The sequence below is a fragment of the Ranitomeya variabilis genome, chromosome 7 (genome assembly GCF_051348905.1).
Source record: "Ranitomeya variabilis isolate aRanVar5 chromosome 7, aRanVar5.hap1, whole genome shotgun sequence".
NCBI lineage: Eukaryota > Metazoa > Chordata > Amphibia > Anura > Dendrobatidae > Ranitomeya > Ranitomeya variabilis.
In genome coordinates, this window is record NC_135238.1 from 32,719,837 (window position 1) to 32,742,925 (window position 23,089).

General features: G+C 42.2%; 1 protein-coding gene across 4 annotated transcripts in view; it reads left to right on the plus strand.

Annotated features, from left to right (window-relative positions):
• MAD1L1 (mitotic arrest deficient 1 like 1) overlaps nucleotides 1-23,089 on the plus strand; it is a 696,770-nt gene that overhangs the window by 636,805 nt on the left and 36,876 nt on the right. The window lies entirely within an intron of this gene.

Genomic DNA, 23,089 nt, shown 5'->3' on the forward strand with positions numbered 1-23,089 from the left:
ATTAATGCAAGCATCTCAGAAAACAGCAGAGCCTTTGCATAGCTAAAGTAACCCAGATTATTTCAGAAACTAACAACTTTCCTCAGTAGTTCCTTCAATAATGCGTTCCTCTTTATCTTGTAGCCTTGCTGTAGTGCGGTTTACGGCCATCACAGAGAAGTTATTCTGGTGCTTTTACCAGGGCTCTGGAGTCGGCAAGCCAAATCTCCGAGTACTCAATTTTCCTGACTCCACGACTCTGACACCACAGCGCTGGTCACTACTGAGCATGTACATAAAGTGCAGCACAGTTTCATTTCCACTACGACTCCACAGCGCTGGTCACTATTGATCATTTACATAAAATGCAGCACAGATTCATCTCATCTACGACTACACAGCGCTGGTCACTATTGAGCATGTACAAAAGTGCAGCACAGATTCTTCCCATCTTCGACTCCACAGGGCTGGTCACTATTGAGCATGTACATAAAGTGCAGCACAGATTCATTTCCACTACGACTCCACAGGGCTGGTCACTATTGAGCATGTACATAAAGTGCAGCACTGATTCATCTCCACTACGACTCCACTGTGCTGGTCACTATTGAGCAAGTACATAAAGTGCAGTACAGATTCATCTCAACTAAAAGCTGAGATCCTTAGATCAGGAACAGAACAGACATATTTAGGACACTTCATCACTTAAGTCAATTCTTATGAAAAAATTTACAGCACATCCTGCACCGCACAACTGTGCCCAATTTATTACATATTTTAGGAATTGGAATCTGTCCATATTATACAGACACAGACTCCACAGCCCTGGTTTTAGGTGGTTTGTTTTTTATACATTAGAGAATCAAATAATTTGTATTTGCGCTGAGGTTTCACTCTAATGACTCTATTTTGTGGTACGTTAACTGCTTTCGCTGATGCGTCAGCAGTGGAAAAGCCCTAAGAATAGACCTTTAGTGGTTACTATCCTTATAGCTCTATTATATTACCTGCCTCTGTAATTAAAAATGTAATCATGCCAATACAGTATGCTTGGCTGATGAAGTAAATATACACGTGGCAAATAGGTTGAATATATACGCCATCGATAAAACAGTGAAACCACCTGTGTCCAGGAAAGCGGTGCCTGTTATCCTGCAGTTCCGTTCGAACGCTGGTGTCCGTGCTGTCTTCGGAAAGTACTTCGGAGTCACTTCCACCAATCCTATGAATGATGTACAGGTGGTCTTCTGTGCATGACCAATAGCGCCGTAGTACTAGAGAAGGGGGATTTACCGGATGAATAATGCTTATTTCGTTATTCTCTGACATTCCCTATGGCAGTTGCAGAAACAATTATCAATTTTTCTGTACTTTATCAGTCACTTACAGACTCTAGCCTAAATCAAGTCATGGTTTGGGTATGATTGATGTTGGCCATAATGCTTTGATCTTTTAGACTTTAACCTTGTTTTCCCACCTCCTTCATAATGCTAATTCTAGAAGTAGAGTTAATGAAGATTTTTTTTTAATATTAGACCTTTTCAGGTCCAGATCCAGGCGCTTTACAATCACTGCAGATTGTGTATCTTAACTTTCAGTGAGTCACATTGTCAGAGTTTGCTGCCGGGAGCGGTGTACGGACTGGATTTACAGTCATCGGGGAATATAAAGGTGTTGTAAGAAACTTGCTTAAACAAGCTTCCTGGTAAAGCTATAAATGCAGATTTGTGATGTGCAAGACAAGGCTTTATCAACAAATCATTTCCACCCAGCATAGTCGGAATATAATAAAAATGAGGTTTACTTACAAGTAGCATCTAGTGAAAGTAGATCGACATAGGCATCAGAATTTATTATCTTTTTATTTCAAGGCCAGTTGACTTGCTTGAGAGCAAAAGTATGTGCCTTGAAAGGGGGAAGTACGTTGTGAATATAAACTTAGCTCTGGTTGAGGCTCAATTCTGTTGGAAATTAAACACCATTCACTATTCCTGGAGCATGCTTAGTGCTATAAACAAGAGCTAGATCTGTAGATATGCTTGACCGTTGACCAATAGGCAGGACAATCAAGTGTCAAGGCAACATCTAGCAATAGTTGTGCCCTAGTAAGCATCTCTAGGGCTCACAGTACAAATTGGCTGCTCCAACAGACTGTTTCTGGTCCTTTGTTTATAGAAAGAGATTTACTTGAAAGCAATTGTCTCCCAGTAAATAAAAGGTTACTTATGAATAGTGATCACGTATCCAAAGGACGTCTGTCTGCTGCGGCACTGTACCCCACAGTTCCCCACTTGGCCATCTCCGCTGGTGCTTTGGAAAGGTGATAGCTTGTACCTCTTTCTCTGAATTCCCAAATTACCGTAGATGACATCTGTTCATATGTAACTGAGGGCTCATGATGAGTTTTTTTTTTCCCTAAGTGGGTTGCCCAAAAGTTAAAGCAAGTGGAGTCTTTTTTTTTTTTTTCCAAAAAACTGTGCCACAATTATTTATAGTGGTGTTGCAGCTTAGCCATATTCACATGAATGAAACAGAGCTGCATTGCCAGACACTACCTATGGACACATGTGGCACTGTTTTGGAAGAAAGCAGAGATGTTTTTCTGATTCTGGACAACCCGTTTTTTTTTTTGTACATGATCAAAGTTCTCTACTACTTTACAAAATAATTCTTCGGTGGTGCTGGATTGCGAGAAGAGATAAAACCTCATGTAAAGGTGTTCCTTTCTGACCACATGGCAAGGAAGTTTAAGATCCCATTTTGTATCTGAAAAAGCAAACCTAACATATGAGGAATGGATATTAGAATACCTCTCCATCATAAGGTTGGTCAGTGTTAAAATACTGTTCTCCTCTGATTACACCACATTTAATTTGTATGCGTTATTTTAACCAACGTTGAATAGGATAGATGATGAGCCCCCAATTATATGCTCCCTAAACCTAAAGGGCTTGTGCAGGATTGTAAGATTGATGACGCATTAACTTCCATAAGAACTGAGTTGCGTACCTGGGAAAGAACACTTCCGAAATTGGCACTTTATACATCGGCAATCAGGTGTCAGCTTTTCAGTGAAATGGGGAGTGTTCTGGTACTAATGAGCAACCCTAAAGATAGGTCATCAGTATATCAGTCCCAAAAAATCCCCTTTAAGTGAACTGTGAATGAAGTTTCCCAAGCTGTGCAGCGTTGATCCAGTACATTATGGATGTTTTTTTTTTCCAGTTCTTTGTGCTTCTCCATCTTTTAAACACCCTGAGACTGAAAACCGATGAGAAAATAGAATTCAATAAATTAAACTTTTTTTTTCTGACCTAGAGACTCCAGTTGGCCTGGGGCATTACATTTTTCTTGTCTAAGAAGAAATTCTAGTTTATGTATGGGGCTACAACATCTTTTGATTTTTGTTGACTGTGGATGTTTATTCCCGCGGATATATCTTCCTAATATAGACCATTACTGACAAGCGCAATGAGCCAACAACACCTGATAGTTTTTTCCCTTTTTTGGGGGTAGCTTTGAGTTGACGTCCTTGAGCTGGAGTAAAGGACATGGTCTTTTTATATAATTGACTATGTCGAACAACTACAGTGAGCAGAAGCTGAAAGGTAGTTGACGCCTTGAGTTTTTACACCTTGGAACAGATGCTATCATGGGAACGCAAGGTCTCCAGAGGCAGGCATGCAGAGCCTCAGGTGGTTGCTTCCATGTTTTCAGCAGTAGGCAGTGATGACACATGCTGACAAAACACCATCTCCGAGCCGTCTCATCGTATTTTGATTGTACAGAACAAAATAAACCCCGGGCAAAGGGGCTGCTCAGCTTCACAGGTAGATACTTGTAAAGGAAAAAATACTTGTGTTCTAACCTGCAAGAGTGTAGCATCCCCATGACAGCCAAGACATGAAATCAGTGAGATGCCACCTAAGAGGATGCTAATACTGCTCTTATTAATACTACAAGTCATAACATTGACTTAAAAAATGTAGACAAACTAGTTTTTAGCTGCCTTTTAAAAAAAAAAAAACTGTAACATTGCAGTGATGTTACCTAAAGACTGTAATGACGATTGCTCATTAAGTTTGTTGCCCCAAACTTTTAGTAGAATGTCTCTTAACCACTTTCAACATTTGTCCCATATACAACATGTATAACCATTCCAAAGAGTAGATGATAAATGTATGATCACTGGGGATCCTACTGTTGAGACCTTAACCAACCGATCCAGAAAATACGCGGCCCAAGGTCACCTAGGTGAATGGAGTGGTAGGGAGCATGTGCGACTATAACTTTTAGGGACAGTGAATGTAGCAGTGGTTGGACATGCTCACTATCACTCCATTCATGCAGTTGTCTTTAGGACCTCCATTATTTTGATCGATGAAAGTCTCAGCTGTTGTACCTATAGCAATACATAACCTACTGTGGTTAGTGGATATATATCATATGTTGTTTATGGGGCAAAAACAATTCCTTAAAAGTTTGGGAGAGGTGGCATTTATTTTTATTGCAAAACCTTTAGCCCGCACATAGTGTTTGTTTATTTGGTCATATACATAATTAAAATTACAGAAGATAGCATGAGCTAAAATTTGCTGGATTTACACCAGTTGACAGACACAAAAAGAGGACTTAAAAATCCTCCAAAAAATGTAAAAAAAACAAAAACAAAAAAGTCACAGAGAAAAAAGCAGAGATGTTTACCTGCTGAAGCCTCCAACCAAATGCACTAGCAGGGTGCAGCGGACCCGATTAATGATGGCAAACACACAGGTGCAAAAAATACCAATGAAGCAACCACTTTCAATCCAGTGTTGGCTGTTTGGCATTAGTGCACAAAAAGATAAGCGATAATAGTCTGTATGTGGCGTTGTTCACACAGGCAATGCAGAGCATCTGGTTTACAGCCTATTACTAACGCACATACAGGCGGGCTGCCCAGTGCTACAAAATGCATGCTGTGCGAACAGAGGCCAACAGTTTACAGAGCCATCTTGGTCCGACCGCGCCCTACAAGATCAAGTGCAAAAAAAAAACAAAAAAACATATCAATGTATGTAAAGTATTAGTTTATATTGTGGCCTCAATACGCAAGTTGGCAACCCGCGTCAAGGGTCCTTACATTTTGCCAGTCCTATCACTAAACATTGAGTAAAAGCTCACAGACACAAAAAGAGGACTTAAAAATCCTCCAAAAAATTTAATGAGTCACAGAAAAATGCAGAGATGTTAACCTGCTGAAGCCTCCAACTGTTGGCCTCTGTTCGCACAGCATGCATTTTGTAGCACTGGGCAGCCCGCCTGTATGTGCGTTATTAATAGGCTGTAAACCAGATGCTCTGCATTGCCTGAGTGAACAACGCCACATACAGACTATTATCACTTATCTTTTTGTGCACTAATGCCAAACAGCCAACACTGGATTGAAAGTGGTTGTTTCATCGGTATTTTTTGCACCTGTGTGTTTGCCATCATTAATCAGGTCCGCTGCACCCTGCTAGTGCATTTGGTTGGAGGCTTCAGCAGGTAAACATCTCTGCATTTTTCTCTGTGACTTTTTTTTAAAATTTTTGGAGGATTTTTAAGTCCTCTTTTTTGTGTCTGTGAGCGTTTACACCAGTTGACTCTCGGCATTAAACAACTGCAGATCGGAACAAGTTTGCCTAGCATCGATCGTTTAATAGCCTGGTTAGACAGGACAAATGCCCTTAAGATGCTCGAAGGACAATCAGTGATATATCTTTCTGATAACATGGGCTGCCATTGTTCTCGACAGCGCAGGTTCTGTTCACACAGGACAATGTGCTGTCGAAAAGATGATCTTTTAAGCAAGCCGAGAGATCATTTCACCTGACGAATGTGCATTTTGGTCATTCTTTTGTTAGCCTATTTATACTGCTCTATTACCGGGAAACAAGGGTTCCTAGAAATACTCGCTCTGGTTAACTGGTCAATGTAAAACCAAGGCTAAGTTCACACGTTGCAGAATTGCCGCGGAAATTTCCGTGGCAATTCTGCGCCTCCTGCCGCGGGTATATTGCATGCAGAATTAGCATGCATATACCCGCAGAAAACTAGCCTTTTGCAAGCATAATTAGCTTGCAGAATGCTAGAGTTTTCCAAGCGATCTGTAGCATCGCTTGGAAAACTGACTGACAGGTTGGTCACACTTGTCAAACATAGCGTTTGACAAGTGTGACCAACTTTTTACTATAGATGCAGCCTATGCAGCATCTATAGTAAAAGATCGAATGTTTAAAAATAATAAAAAAAATAAAAAACATGGTTATACTCACCTGCAGACCTCTGCGGCGTCCGTTCCTATAGCTGGAGTGCAGTGAAGGGCCTGCGATGACGTCACTGTCTTGTGATTGGTCGCGTGAGTCACATGAGCGGTCACGCGACCAATCACAAGACAGGTCCTGAACCACATCATCTATAGGAACGGAAGAGAGATCATGCACCGGAGAGGCGGGAACACTTCGGGGGCCATCAGAGGGTGAGTATAGGACTATTTTTTATTTTAATTCTTTATTTTTTACCAATTATATGGTGCCCAGTCCGTGGAGGAGAGTCTCCTCTTCTCCACCCTGGGTACCAACCGCACATGATCTGCTTGCTTCCCGCATGGTGTGCACAGCCCCGTGCGGGAAGTAAGCAGATCAATGCACTCCTATGGGTGCAGAATCGCCACGATTCCGCAATTTTAATGAACATGCTGCGTTTTTTTCTGGAATGCGATTCCGCTCAGGAAAAAAATGCAGCATGTGCACAAAAAATGCGGAATGCATTCTATTACATAGGATGCTTAATGTAAGCGTTTTTTCCGCGGTTTTATAGCGTTTTTATAGCGAAAAACCGTGAAAAAAAACGCGAAAAATATGCTACGTGTGCACACAGCCTTAAACTTTCAAAACCTGACCATGGCTTGAGGAAAAAGACACTATGTACAGCACCAAGAAAACTGTTCAAGTTCTTAAACTATAAATTTGGAATCAAGTATGAGATTCTTCATTGTGCTTATAAAAAGTGAACCTCAAGTAAGGCCAGTTGATTAATCTGCTGTTATCTCAACCAGGGACATAACTCTAGAATACAAAGGAACCCATAGCAAAGTGAGAGATGGGTGTACACCAACTAGTTTAAGCAGCATAAATATTTTTTTATTTATAACCGATAAATAGTATTGCTACATGGTTTATCATCTCAACGTAAAACTTTTCTTTCCGAGAAGAAACCGTTTTCATGGAACCATCATGGGCAACCTCTGGGCTCCATAGTAATTGCTGAGGCGGCTAGTCCTGTAGGCTCTCCCATGACCTCAAACATTAAACTGTTGCATCTATGACACCTTCCTCTTCCATGTAACCATTTTCCTCGTTCTTTTTGTAATTTGTGACTTGTGTTGGTTCAAAAAACTTGTACTTTTTTGGCAAGCAGAGAAGATGTCAACTGGCACTTCTACATGGCATGGCACTAAGTTTGCTTAGATCGTGATCAACTAACAGTGAGATTTTTTTTTAGCAGAAAAAAAATAAAATAAAAAGTTCTGAATGAAAAGATATCAACAAAGGATATTTCACCATAAAGTGCCCAAAAATATTCATATTGTAACCGTACGTACTGTACAAACTGCTGATCAAAGCCGGACTGTCACTAGGAATTTACTAGGTTTTAAGTAGAAATGTTTAATTCTGATCCAAGCTGTATCCAGGAGCCGACACTGAAGTTATAGAACTATTTTATCTCTGAAATTTAACTCCTATGGGCAATAATTTTGGGAAGGAACAGCAATATTTTGATTCAGTGAGCTGAATAATGTATAATTGTATCCCTATAGTTCACTCTTAAAATGAAGTTCATGAAATGTAACTTTTCTCATTTACAGTATTGTCAGCAATATGACAAAAACAAACTATTACATATAATTACACAAAGCCCTTTTATTAGAAAACAAAACATTAAAATGCATGAATTCCTTTTCTTTCTAAATTTTAAAGGGTTTGTTCAGCCAACCGTTTTTTTTGTTTTTTTTTAAAGAGTGCTTTAAAAAAAAAAGAAGTTCGCTGCTCCATTTCAAACTCTTTCCTTATTCTCCATTGGTTTGTTTTTCCAAACTCAACAATGTCATGGTGGCAGTGGATACGTCAAGTTTGCATGTCCCTCGCTGGAGAAGTAAGAACAGAGGCTGATGGGGACTGGGAGGTCCATTTCTTATTCAGGTCAATATTTACCTAATGAGTTTTTAAGAGTTTTTAGTTTTGTTCGGACAGCCATTTTTGGAAAAGGAAGAGCTGCTTTTTTGGTTTTCACTGATAGGACTTCTCAGAAGCTAAGCATAAAACTATGGTGCCATTTTCACCAAGCTGCAACAAAGTAGGCTGAGCTGGATCATGATGGGGTGTGGTGACCTCCGCTCATCAAATTCATGACAAGCAGTGGCGTACCTTACTCCACGACAAGAGTAAGATTTGTGGCAAAGCAGTTGCCGCTTTGTGACTCACCTGATTCATTAAGAGGCGCACAAATCACTCGCCTCGCGCTTACCTCAAAATATCAATCTTGTTGAATCGGGGCCTATAACTTCATTATTAATTGGATAAATTTTGGCTGTTCATAGAAGCTGGCACAAAGTGTTGTTTCCCTATAGCACTTCCGCAGGAAAAATGATGCATTACACCATTCATAGAATCATAGAATGTTAGAGTTGGAAGTGTCCCCCAGAGTCAGTGTGTTCAACCCCCTGCTCAATGCAGGATTCACTAAAACATCTCAGACAGATGTCTGTCCAACCTCTGGTTGAAGATTTACATTGAAGGAGAATTCACCAGCTCTTGTGGCCGCCTGGTCCACTCATTGATCACCCTCACTGTCAAAACGTTTTATATCTAATCTGTATCTTCTCCCTTTCAGTTTCATTCCATTGCTTTTCGTGTTTCCATGTGAAAATGAGAATAATGATGATCCCTCTATCTACACTGTACCATCCCTTCAGATATTTGTAGACAGCTATTAAGTATCCTCTTAGCCTTATTTTCTGTAAGCTAAACATTCCCAGAACCTTTAGGCTATGTGCACACGTTCAGGTAAGTTTGCAGAATTTTCCTGAGCAAATCCGGACTAGCAAAATAAAGGGGGAAAAAAAATGTGGGTTTTTTGCACTTTTTTTGCGGATTTTTCCGGAGGTTCCCAATGCAATAATATAGCAGCAAATCCACAAAAAATCAGCAAAATTAACATGCTGCGTTTTTTTTTCCTCAATGCGTTTTTTCATGGAAAAAAACGCAGCATGGGCACAAAAATTGCAGAATGCATTAAATTGATGGGATGCTTAATGCGTTTTTGCAGCTGAAAACCACTGAAAAAACGCGAAAAATCCGGAACGTATGCACATAGCCTTAACCGTTCCCCGTAGGACATACTTTGCAATCTGCTTACCGTCCTGGTAGCTCTTCTCTGAACTTGCTCCAGTTTTTCAATGTCTTTTTTAAAATGTGGTGCCTAGAATTGGACACAGTATTCTAGATGCCGCCTGACCAAGGAGAAGTAGAAGGGGATAATTACTTCACGTGATCTAGACTCTATGCATCTCTTAATACATCCTAGAACTATTGACTTTTTTGCTGCTGCATTGTATGTTCACTCATGTGCAGTCTGTGATCTATTAGTATACCCAAGTCCTTTTCACACGTGCTGTTGCTTAGTTCTCTTCCTCCCATTCTGTTGATGTATTTTTTGTTTTTCTTGCCCAGATGTAGAATCTTGCATTTCTCCCTGTTAAATACCATTCTATTAGTCGCTGCCCATTGTTCATTCTTATCTAGATCATTCTGAATCCTTTCTGTCTCTAGTGTTAAGGCTGAGTCACACATAACGATATCGTTAACGATATCTTTGCAACGTCACACTTTTGGTGACGTAGGCAACGATCCCGCTAACTATCTCGTTATGTGTGACAGCGACCAACGATCAGGCCCCTGCTGGGAGATCGTTGGTCGATGGGAATGATCAGGACCTTTTTTTGGTCGCTGATCACCCGCTGTCATCGCTGGATCGGCGTGTGTGACGCCGATCCAGCGATGTGTTCACTTGTAACCAGGGTAAATATCGGGTTACTAAGCGCAGGGCCACGCTTAGTAACCCGATATTTACCCTGGTTACCATTGTAAAAGTAAAAAAAAAAAAACAGTACATACTCACATTCTGATGTCTGTCACGTCCCCCGGCGTCCACAAGGTTAAAACTTCTTTCGGCAAGAGCACTGCTAATATGCACGCGCTGCTGCCGAGAGCTTCCCTGCACTGACTGTGTCAGCGCCGGCCGTAAAGCAGAGCATAGCGGTGACTTCACCGCTGTTACTGCCGGCGCTGACACGTTCAGTGCATGCCGGTGGACGCCGGCGGGGGGCGTGGCAGACATCAGAATGTGAGTATGTAGTGGGGTTTTTTTTTTACTTTTACAATGGTAACCAAGGTAAATATCGGGTTACTAAGCGCGGCCCTGCACTTAGTAACCCGATGTTTACCCTGGTTACCCGGGTGCTGCAGGGGGACTTCGGCATCGTTGAAGACCATTTCAACGATGCCGAAGTCGTTCCCCTAATCGTTGGTCGCTGGAGAGAGCTGTCTGTCTGACAGCTCCCCAGCGACCACACAACGACTTACCAACGATCACGGCCAGGTCGTATCGATGGTCGTGATCGTTGGTAAGTCGTTTAGTGTAACGGTACCTTAAGCTATCCCTCCTAGCTTTGCATCGTCTGCAAATTTGATTAGTTTACCTACAGTTCCCTTATCTAGATCATGTTTAAAAATGTTAAACAACACTGGAGCCTGGACAGAGCCTTGTGGTACCCCACTTGAAACACTTTTCAAGTTGGATGTGCAACCACTTATTACCACTCTTTGAGTATGATCACTGAGCCAGTTATAAATCCACTTAACTGTAGCCTTGGGCACCGTCCTTGTCAGGACTGGAGATATGGCATTGGGCACAACAGGGAGAGTAGATTTATCTGTCTGACTGAATTTCCCTGTATGCCCAATCCCATACTTTGACATTCTTTCAATAAGGGTAATATGAGATACTTTATCAAATGCTTTGTTGACGTCAAGATATACTATATCTACTGCATTTCCCTGATCCACCCAGTCAGTGATTCCATCATAGAAAGAAATTAGATTAGTCTGATATGACTTGTTTGATACTGGCTTCATACTGGCTCTGATTAATTACTGTATTCTTAGAGAAGTACTTACATACATGCTGTTTAATAATTTGTTCAAATATCTTTCCTGGTACAGAAGTAAGGCTCACTGGCCTGTAATTTCCTGGCTCTATCTTCTTTCCTTTTTTGAAAATAGGGACAACATTTGCCCTTCTCCAATCATCTGGGATTTCTCCTGTTTTCCAGGATTTTTCAATGATTCTGGCTAGTGGTTCTGCAATTTCATCTGCTAACTCTTTCAGTACCATAAGATGTAATTCATCTGGAGCAGGAGATTTAAATTCTCACTAAAATCTATAATACTTTCTGCTCAAATTCATGAGCATTCTGGAGAATTAGAGAAATGTTATGTAGCAGGACTGGATATAGATGATGGTCTTTAATGAGGAACTCCTGTCTGTTGACTCAGATATTTCATATTTGGTATTTGTATTGGGTTTTTTTTAAGCCAGACAACCGCTTTAAAGTAGTTTTAGTATTCTTTTTAGTTATTCAAATGTCATATTTTTGTAATATGGTTCTGTTCATTTAGTTTAACCAAGTGGAGAACATCTACTCATCATTTTTATGTGAAAAACTTTTTGAATGTCTTAGGTATTTATTAATACTTTTATTACCTTTTAATGTATACTTTTCTCTGAGTTTAGAATAATAATAATAGCTGCTGGACTTTTTGGTGAGCTACAGAAGTGTTATTAGAAAATCAGCTCTTTTGGCGCAATGTGCAGAGGCCCAAGTCATGTTGCTGGAAGTATTATTTATGAGACTGGAAGATTGATATGTTTCCGTACTCGCTGTGAAAGCTTAGTTTGTAATCAAAGAACTAATTAGACATCTTTCTGAAACCTTTGCACTTTATAGACCAAGTGTAAAAAATATAATAATGTCCTATTTCTCCGACTGCCAGCCTTTCTCATTTATACATCTTCCCTCTACTTGGTCATCACTAAAATAGATTTTTCTGCTGGTTTCTCTATTTCCATGATACTGGCTTTTAGTGGGCTTAATTGCAAGCAGTGTAGCTTTGAAAACAACCATCATTATAATCGACTCAAGAAAAATATTGATTCTCGCCGGGTCTAGCGCACAAAATATCGGCAGCAGTATGTCAGCGCAGAGAACAGGCAGCAAGATCAAAACAAGGAAATAAATATTCTGTCCCTGGAATGGAAATAAAAGGAAAAGCAAATAAATAGCTCGGCTTCATCTTCTTCCACTGCCTTCCAGAGAAGATGATCCATTGACCCACAGCTAATATGTCCAATCTCACCATGGCAGTGCTTGCTGTTGCCTCCGCAAACAATGGTAAAAATGTTGCAATTTAATGAAGAAAACTTTAGGAACGAATGATATTAGATTACGAAAACGCATAGCTGTTTCTTTTACCAATAACAGCGCCCCACCTGTTCATAAGTTTTGTAGTTTTGTAGCTGGGCTCCGTTGATGTATTGAAGATCAGCTGAAATACAGCACAGTTTGGATCCTATTTTTGAAAGAAAGAAGCCATGTTTTTACGAATTCTTGACAACTCCTTTAAGAAGCTATCATATATAACATGAATGGTTGTGTGTGATTCAACCAGTCCTTCCAGAAAGATCTGTAGCCACTTGATTGGTCTCAGAATAGGAAAGATATTGTTCCAAAATGTAGATGAGCGCCTCGGATGGCCTAAGTCATCATTAGAGATGAGCGAACCCGAACTGTGAAGTTTGGGGTTCGAACTGGACCGAACATTCGACTGCTCATCCCTAGTTATCTTTACTGTGCTTTCTTCAACACCCATTAGCTTCAAGAAAACTGTTTTCTAGTCCATCCTTGTAGTATTGGAAGGAAATCCAATTGTTATTTAATTTCTAGAGTTGAACAAAATGAATCACAGGACCCTGATCCAGCAGCCATGTCTCTACTTCTTGGCAGCCAGACCAGAGCACTGCAAACGTCATACTAACTGGTGGCTTCCTGAGTGTATCTTCTGATTCGTTAACCCCCTGTGACATCATGATTATGTCATGACGGGATGATGTCGCAGGCTTGTTAATCTGAAGAGGCACACAGGATGTCGATAGGAACTTCGCAGTTCTCTCATCCGACTGCCATTGAATACTGATGTGGACACTAGACCCGGTGTAAACGGCCAAAGTAACCCCGTCCCAGATTAACCCCGGGTATAATTTGGCCTAGGCCAGAGTATACCCCGGGGTATAAACTGGCCTAGGCCAAACTATACCCAGGCATAAAATGGCCTAGGCCAAACTATACCCCGGGGTGTAAAATAGCCTAGGCCAAACTATACCCCTCCAGGCCACATTATACCCCCCAGGGTTAAAGTGGCCTAGGCTACATTTAACCCTGGGTATATTTTGGCCTAGGCCAAACTATACCTAAGGATGTAAAACAGCCTAGGCCAAACTATAACAGGCCACACTATACCCTCAGGCCAGACTATAGCCTTTTACTGGTTGCTATGGGATTTTACATGGCCACTTTATCCTAGCAACGCCCTGGATACGGTTGGAAAAGGGGTTTATCTACCTTGGGGGCACCCTCACAGCACTGCGGGGAAGCCGGGGAACCCTTTTACTGGTTGCTATGGGATTTTACATGACCAATTTATCCTAGCAACGCCTTGTATACGCTTGGAAAAGGGGTTAATCTACCTTGGGGGCACCCTCACAGCACTGCGGGGTGGGTGGGGATCCCTTTTACTGGTTGCTATGGGATTTTACATGGCCACTTTATCCTAGCAACGCCCTGGATACGGTTGGAAAAGGGGTTTATCTACCTTGGGGGCACCCTCACAGCACTGCGGGGAAGCCGGGGAACCCTTTTACTGGTTGCTATGGGATTTTACATGACCAATTTATCCTAGCAACGCCTTGTATACGCTTGGAAAAGGGGTTAATCTACCTTGGGGGCACCCTCACAGCACTGCGGGGTGGGTGGGGATCCCTTTTACTGGTTGCTATGGGATTTTACATGGCCACTTTATCCTAGCAACGCCCTGGATACGGTTGGAAAAGGGGTTTATCTACCTTGGGGGCACCCTCACAGCACTGCGGGGAAGCCGGGGAACCCTTTTACTGGTTGCTATGGGATTTTACATGACCAATTTATCCTAGCAACGCCTTGTATACGCTTGGAAAAGGGGTTAATCTACCTTGGAGGACACCCTCACAGCACTGCGGGGTGGGTGGGGATCCCTTTTACTGGTTGCTATGGGATTTTACATGGCCACTTTATCCTAGCAACGCCCTGGATACGGTTGGAAAAGGGGTTTATCTACCTTGGGGGCACCCTCACAGCACTGCGGGGAAGCCGGGGAACCCTTTTACTGGTTGCTATGGGATTTTACATGGCCACTTTATCCTAGCAACGCCTTGGATACGCTTGGAAAAGGGGCTTATCTACCTTGGGGGCACTGTCGCAGCATTGCATGGAGGCTGGGGAACTCTTTTCCTGGTTGCTAAGCGATTTCAAATGATCAATCTAAGGTACTTACACCATGTAAAACCCTATAGCAAGCAGGGTGCCCCCAAGGTAGATAAACCCCTTTTCCAAGCATATACAAGGCATTGCTAGGATAAAGTGGTCATGTAAAATCCCATAGCAACCAGTAAAAGGGTTCCTCGGTGTAACAGGCCAAAGTAACCCTGTCCCAGATTAACCCCGGGTATAATTTGGTCTATGCCAGAGTATACCCGGGCATAAACTGGCCTAGGCCAAACTATACCCCGGGGTGTAAAATAGCCTAGGCCAAACTATACCCCTCCAGGCCAGATTATGTAACTAATCTGGGGTTAAAGTTGCCTAGCCCAATTTATACCTCTCAGCTCATATTATACCCCAATGAAATCATTTGCATTGAGTGATATACACAAGAATTACTTAATGCTTCAACATTTTATTGAGAAACCAAACTGACAATTCTTAAAGAGTACCTCCCACTATACAAAACTTTTGCCCATGGCAAAAGTAGTTGTAAAGGGGGGTATTTGTAATGCATATGCATTACAAATACCCCCCCATTTTATAGTTACCTTAGGGGGGCTGCCCGATTACCCCCCCTCGCTAACCGCCGCTGCCCGTCTCCTGGTAGACGGGGTCCCCCTCCTGCCGCTAGGTGGCGCTGCCTCTCCATGCGCCGACGTCACAGCCAGGCGCCATAGAGGAGAGCGGCACCTGGCTAGTGCCGTTGGAGCTTGTAGAAGCAGAGCCAGCACCACCTAGCGGTGGGAGGGGGGGCAATAATTTCTCATTAGCTATAAGTCACTTATCATGCAATGCAATTATCTGGGGCAACAAATCGCCCAACAGTCATTCTGTGTATTATGACATTTAGTCTAGCATGTCCTTGCTACCAAATTAACGTTTAAAGCTAAACACTGATAACAACATTGAAATGATCGTGCTTATTTTCAAGATACAGTGCATGTTCAGTTGTTGACTGCAGATTGAAGCTTGCAGGATATGTCAACCAATCCATGGAGTCACCGACGTTTGTGTAGATTATTATGTCGCAACTCAACAGATTCGCCGTGGTCATGATCTCTGCATCAGTTGCCCAGACTCCATCACGAGAGATTCCAGAGATGTTCACATATTCATTCACATTTTGGTTCAAGTAGTCCTGTAGTTTTTTTGTCAAGTCAGTTTTTATATGGTGGATGACTTTATCTCTGAGAAGGGAATGGTTGTCCTCTGTTCCTGTCAAGATGTAGCTGATGGCCCGGAAGAAGCAGTTTCCATCACCTTTGGTTTTATATGTACGCCGTGGTTGTTCAAGGTCTCGTCTGCATCCACAGTATACAACCTTACTAAACGTAAGGCCAAGAGTGGTGCTAAGATACTTCCTTCTTGAACTTGGTAGTAGGTTGAAAGCCTTAGTTTGCTTATTTTTCTGTGTGGCAGAGTCACTGGAATAATCATCATCGGATGGTGGAGAAGCCTCTTTATCCTGGTAAATCTTTAGGTTGCTGGTGTGGTATGTGTTGCTTAATATCTTGCCAGTTTTGTTGTTCTTAAGTTTTACTCGTCCCTTGGTCAAGGATTCCACAACTAAATAAGGTCCAATCCAGCGTGGTTCCATCTTTGAACCTATGCGTTGAATACGGCGCTGATTCTTGATATAAACTATGGTACCAGCAGTGATTTCTTTGTTGCTTTTGTGTCGGCGATCAAAGGCACACTTCTGGTGTTCTTGAGCAGAGTGGATGTTGGTACTGACGTCTGAGTGCAGCTTTTTAAGAATGCTTGACAGTGTATTTAGCACATCAGGGGTGGCATGATCTGAAATGGGCATGGGATCCACCGTATCATCTTTTGAGGGATTAAGGTCCATGGGAAGCTTGGCCTTCCGTCCATACATGACCTCAAATGGAGTAACCTTGGTTGAAGCATGCACAGATGTGTGATAGGCAAACAGAACACCAGGGATGAATTGATCCCAGTTGTTTCCTTGGTCATTGACAAGCTTACTAAGAGCTTCTTTAAGTGTCCGATTATCACGTTCCCGCTGGCCATTTGTTTGTGGGTGGTATGCAGATGAAATACGGTGATCTGTTTGAAAATGTTCCATCAGGTTGTCAATGATCGAGTTTACAAACTCTCGTCCCTGGTCGCTAATCAGAGTCTCCATACAGCCAAGGCGACAGATAACGGAGTACAAAAAATTTGCCACTGACTTGGCACTCTTATCTGGGACAGCTGTTGCTTCAGTCCATTTGGAGAAATGATCAGTGGCAGCAACTATATATTTGTTGCCATTTGATGTTTCCTGAAGAGGGCCAATCATATCAATCCCAACTAAGCTCCATACTTTTCCAGGCACTGATATACTGTTGAGTGGTGGAGCTTCCTTTGTGATTTTGGGATTTATAACAAAACATTTTTGACAGGCTTTCACATACTGGTGAACGTCATTTTTCATTCCCTTCCAGTAAAACCGGTCAGAGATTTTGGCTAAAGTTTTATCTCTGCCAAAATGGCCCCCAGATATTGGGTTGTCATGACAGGCCTTCAGGATATTTGGCAGTCGACTTTTAGTAAGAACCTCCTTTTCCCTATGATAAACAATTCCTCCTTGGGCTCGATATGGCTTTGCTGTTTGTCTAAACTGGGACTTGGCATTTGCACGTTTCTCAGGAGGTAGATCGTAGGTATACTGAGGGTACCTTTGTTCTGTTGCAGTGTAGAATCTCAAAAGCTGGTCATACAATTGATCTTCCATGGTTGTCAAAATTGGAAAAGATTTGGTGTCATAGAGAGCAGAGAGGTGTCATAGAGAACATACAAAACAAGTTATCATTAACTATGCACTGACAGGACAGCGCCATCTACTGTCAGTTCAGATCTGCACACTTTTCAACAAATAAGCAATAGGGTGAGAAAAACAGTGAAGTGATAACATTATGGCCTAGAGAAATACTATAAAAACTATTTTATACCCCCTGGTATAAAGTTTATCCCCCGGGGGTATACTATGGCCTAAGTCAGCTTTTGAATTTTTGTGCTGTTTCCTTCCTCAGTAAAAGGGTTCCCCGGCTTCCCCGCAGTGCTGCGAGGGTGCCCCCATGGTAGATAAACCCATTTTTTAAGCGTATCCAAGGCGTTGCTAGGATAGAATGGCCATGTAAAATCCCATAGCAACCAGTAAAAGGGTTCCCCACCCACCCCGCAGTGCTGTGAGGGTGCCCCCAAGGTAGATTAACCCCTTTTCCAAGCGTATACAAGGCGTTGCTAGGATAAATTGGTCATGTAAAATCCCATAGCAACCAGTAAAAGGGTTCCCCGGCTTCCCCACAGTGCTGCAAGGGTGCCCCCAAGGTAGATAAACCCCTTTTCCAAGCGTATACAAGCCGTTGCTAGGATAAAGTGGTCATGTAAAATCCCATAGCAACCACCTAAGGGGTTAACCACCTATCCTTAAGTGCTGCGAGAGTGCCCCCAAGGTAGATAAACCCCTTTTTCAAGCGTATTCAAGGCGTTGCTAGGATAGAGTGATCATGTAAAATCCCATAGCAACCAGTAAAAGGTTTCCCCACCCACCCGCAGTGCTGCAATGGTGCCCCCAAGATAGATAAACCCCTTTTCCAAGCGTATCCAAGGTGTTGCTAGGATAGAGTGATCATGCTATATCCCATAGCAACCAGTAAAGGGGTTCCCCACCCACCCCTCAGTGCTCGTCAGTGCCCCCTAGGTATACAAAGCCCTTTTCCAAGCATATCCAAGGCGCCAAGACAACGAGCTGGCATGAGCAGGGCTGAAGATTTCATGTCACATGTGACTATAGGGAGGGGGTGGGGCTTAGAAAGGGAGATCCCTGGCGTCACCAGAGGTGGAGGAGCTTGAAAAGGAGCAGTGCCCGATGGGAGGGGGAGCTGTGACCTAGAAGAATGAGCAGCTTTCCCTCAGCTTACCCTGGGGGGTATAATCTGGCCTGGAGGGGTATACTTTGGCCTAGGCTATTTTATACCCCGGGGTATAGTTTGGCCTAGGCCAAAGTATACCCGGGGTATAATCTAGCCTAGGCCACTTTAACCCCGGGTATAGTCTGGCCTGGGGGTATAATCTGGCCTGTTACACCGGGTCCTGTGAATCGTTTAACTCAATTCCATTTATTTCTCATGTTTTTCCCAATTTTTCAGATTTTTTTATGATCCTACCACAAACTTTATGCAGGTTTTGACATGGCACTGGTAGTATTAGGTGGGCATTCAGACAGAGCATTCAAAGAACACTAAGGGGAGCCATAGCGGGGGGTTCAATAGTGATATTTGGATGTTTGTTGTTTTAATTGATTTAACTTAAAATTAGTAAGGTGATATTAATTAAAGAACTCCTAAAGTGTAATGACCGTCATTAATGATGGAGTCCCTTCTGTCGTTCTTTGAGGATTTTTAGAACATTACAAAGAGTTGACCAATTACGTAAAGGCACAAGAAAGTGTTTTTATTGGGAGGACATTGGTAGGGTCCCAGCTACAGATGAGGGGATTGATTTGCAGAAGACTGCGTTCCAGTCGAATTTCCTGAAATTTGTGATTTCACGCAAATTTTAACACTGAGATTTGATTCACGGTTCGCCCAAAAAAACCTTGCCCGGCACTATTTTCCACACTGCTAAAGTATCACGCAGCGGGCTAACTTCATTTTGCGTTACTATGCAGGCTTCCCATAATGCCCTGCAGCTGTGACATCTAGTGGATTATGACACCTTGTACATTAGTGGTCCATATCTGGGCCATTACAGATCAGCAGCTCCTAGTGGAGCATAGTTCATAGTGTAGAGTCGTTTTCTATCTCAACAGTCACCGTAAGTCTCTCTCTTCTGTAGAGTCTACAGGAGAGCGACGTTACCAATGACACTAGTGATTGAAAATGACTGTCGTACAAACTCTGCTCCACTGAGTCCTCTGTCTCTGACCTGTCGAGTGTAAGCTCTTATAATCAGTGGAGTCCTATCTCTTGTATAGCGTATATTCCTATGGTCAGTGGGGTCCTCTCTCTTTTCTGCAGAGTGTAAGTTCTTATGGTCAGCGGGGTCCTCTTTCTCCCACTAGTCTGTATAGTGTAGGCTCCTATGGTTAGCGGGTCCTCTACCTCCTCTTCCCCCACGTGAATCTTATGACTAATTATATGCTTTTCATTGTCGAGATTTGAAAGCTTTGATTTGCCGCAAATCAAATTTTTGGAGAAAATTTGGCCAAGTCCAATTTCAAAAGATTCACTCATCTCTAGTCCCAGTAACTTCTGACAAGACACTTTGGAATCTTGTCCAATGAAATCTCATGTAGGATTGTGGCCAAATTGTCCGGTGCGTAGTCAGTCATAGACTGCTTCCATGAGAAGGGTGACAGATTTGGGAAATATGACGGATGCCCCTGAGACATCAAGAATCTGAAAGTCTTCATCATATATTAATCTGTCATTGTTTTATCTGTTACTCTAATATAGATCCCGTTGTAGCTTTATGCTGATTTAGAATACAAAAAAAAAGACATGTCCTGTCAGTCACAAAATGTCCAGATAACCTAATAGTTTGCAAATTTGTGTGTAACCCTTGACAAACCTGTCCATCACTTTTCAGATTCAGTGACTTGAACAGAAGATTGTGTGTCACAAAGTGAAATATATGGTTAGTTTCTACAAATCAGTCCCTGTCAAATAGATGACCTTTTGGTCTCTGGGAAAGATTACTTGAAGGCCCCTGTAGTCAGTGAGGGCATGTTTTAATCATCTGTCTGGGGACACCTATCTGAGCTGCAGGGCTGATCTGAGGTCAACCCTAATTAGTTGTCTACTGTCAAAAGTCATAAACACTTAGACTAGGATTCATTCAGTCAGAGATGCAATTTTTTTTGTTGAGAAGCAAAAAAAAACTTTTAAAAAATAGGTGAAGCCTGGAAGGAAAGAAGATTGTGATATATTCTTGAGAGCAACAAGTTTGTGTGCGAGGCTGACAGCTGTTACCCGACTGCACATGGGCCTACTGGCAAAATGCATCAATTTGTTTGATATCTGGGTGTTTCCTCCTCTGTTTTGATAATTGTGGAGATGGTGTCTGCATTAATCGTTTCTCTGCTGTACCTCAGGCAAAAACTGAATGCACCGAGAAGCAGACATTCAGCTGGGAGACACGACACTAAGGAAGAAAAGATGTCAAAATAACATGCTCTAAAAGGACTTAGCTTCTTCTAGTCTTGTCAAAAGTCTGACATGTAGTCAACGCAACGGGATAAAAAATTGTGTGGCTCATTTTCCTTCAGAAAAAGATTCTCTTTTTTGTTATTATTTCCAGCCCTTTGCTATTTTCGTTGTTAGCATTATAGAAAGATGGTTCAGCTGTGTGTACAAGTCAAAAATATGTAAGAGTATATATGCCATAAGAGTCTGATAGATGAATGTCCTTATCTTCCAAGTTCCTTGCCCCGTCCTACCTTGTGAGTCAGGCGAAGAACGAATGAGGAGGTGGCCGCCCATGCTTGGCTCTCTTGCTTACCACCTATTTTTATGATTCCCATAGAAGTAAATGGAAATAGCCACACATATGCACATCTACCTCTGTTCTACACCTGGATGTGGCGGCTGGTGTTTTCCGTTTAAGACTACATTTCTCACATTGTTTTATCTGGCAAAAAACACAATTTACTAATTGGAGTCATTTTTCAAACATACTGCTGTTCCATACTTTGTAAGGCTCCCTCCCAGAACATCCACCTAATGTGTAATACAGTGTTCATTTCAAAGACAGTCCAGTCACCCCTGGGCCCTTTCTGTTTTTCTCTCCCCTTCTTCGAAGACCCATACCTTTTTAATTTTTCCGTCAATATGGCCATGTGAGGGCTTGATTTTTTGCAGGGCGGGTGGTACTTTTGAACAATACCTTTGGTTTTACCATATCGTGTATTCGAAAACGGGAAAAAAAAAATTCCAAGTGCAGTGAAATTGCAAAAAAAGTGCAATTCCACAACTGTATTTTGGATTTTTTTTTCGCATGTTCACCAAATGCTAAAACTGACTTGCCATTATTATTCTCCTGGTCATTACGAGTTCATAAACACCAAATATGTATAGGTTGTTTTTTATTTAAATGGTGAAAAAAAATCCAAGGTTTGTTAACCCCTTAGTGACAGAGCCAATTTTGTACTTAATGACCAAGCCAATTTTTACAATTCTGTCCACTGTCACTTTGAGGTTATAGCGGTAGAACGCTTCAATGGATCCCAATGATTATGAGTTTGTTTTTTTGTGACATATTGCACTTCATGCTAGTGGTAAAATTTCTTCGATATGACTTGCGTTTATTTAGGGAAAAAAGGGAAATTTTGGGATACAGGAGGATTGCCTGTGTGCAGCTGAAATGGTCACTTGCTATGAGCGCCGACTGCTAGGGGGCGCTCTTAGCAATCCGACATTGACAATCACAAGGGTCTCCTGAGGGGTCTCATCGGCGATCTGCGATCACGTGACACGGGCACCAATGGGCAGGATTAGTGACGCACTTCCGGAACGATCAAATTAAAGGCCGCTGTCAGAGATTGACAGCGGCATTTAACGGGTTAACAGCTGCAGGTGGATCACGAGTATGGATCAAAACAGCTGACATTTACCGGGAAAGATGTGGTCTCAGCGCCGGAGCCCACATCAAAGGGAGGTACACGACATGCGTGGTACATGTACGACGCGTGTCGTGAAGGAATAAAAAGAAACCAGTGTAAACAGGTATTTGCTATATTTATGTATTCAAAAAACATGGCTGCTTTTTTCCAGAAAAGGAGCCGCTCTTGTCCATCGGTTATGTGTGGTTTGATGACTTTTCTACAGCTACTGATAGTGTACACCACCCGGGAATTGCTGTTGCTCAATGTTGGGCCCTTGTGTCCTATACTGTTCTTTGTGAATTTTGACTCTGTGGTTCCGATTCATTAAGTCTGTCATTTCATACTCCAGCCTCACTAAGGGGCATGCTGGAATAACATACATCAAATTAATTAAGAGGCCACTAAATGAATTCGGCACATTTTATCAGTGATGTGTGCCTGGCCAGAAATACCACTCTAATCAGTGTCCGGAGTAATATTTCTGGTGTAAGAAACACCTCCAACTCTTGGTGAATTTGACAGGCAGGCATAGCCAAGCTGGATCTGTATAGCCAATCCAATCTGGATTGCCAGTGTTAGTCTTGTACTGCCTGGTGAGGACTTGATTGTTGGTAGAGGAGTTTTGGAGTATTTATCCTTGACTGTTGCTAGGTGTTTCGTTTGTGTGAAATCCCTCATCTCCTATTTTCCTTACCTTTTTTGCACTTTGTCCCCCTCTGTTGTCTGTGAGTGCATGTTTGCATAATTGGTATATTCATTTATCCCAGTACATCCTTCCTTGTTTG